Consider the following 416-nt stretch of genomic DNA (forward strand, 5'->3'; position numbering starts at 1 on the left):
TAGCAGTCAATGCGGAGGCCCGTGTTTTGTTTGATTTTTTGTATTTTTTTTACTTTTACTTGGAGAAAGTTTGTCATACACTCGGGCTGCAAAGGCACATGGGTCATTTCAGAAGCTGACAAAAAGGAGTGTTTATGGCCTTATAAAGTGTGCAAATCTACATGTATGCTTAACTCTAATCTAAACTAAATGTTTCTTGTAGTTTCTTGTATTTAATGTTTAATACTAACATTATTCAAAGATAAAGCAAGCACCGTGAGTGAAAACTATCTGCACCACATCCCCTTATACAGGCACTGAGCGAAAACATGCAATGACTAAGTGGAAATATGTTGTTTTTGGGGGGAGAGAGAGAGAGAGAGAGAGAGAGAGAGAGAGAGAGAGAGAGAGAGAGAGAGAGAGAGAGAGAGAGAGAG

Source organism: Austrofundulus limnaeus, unplaced genomic scaffold (assembly GCF_001266775.1).
Source record: "Austrofundulus limnaeus strain Quisiro unplaced genomic scaffold, Austrofundulus_limnaeus-1.0 Scaffold228, whole genome shotgun sequence".
Lineage (NCBI taxonomy): Eukaryota > Metazoa > Chordata > Actinopteri > Cyprinodontiformes > Rivulidae > Austrofundulus > Austrofundulus limnaeus.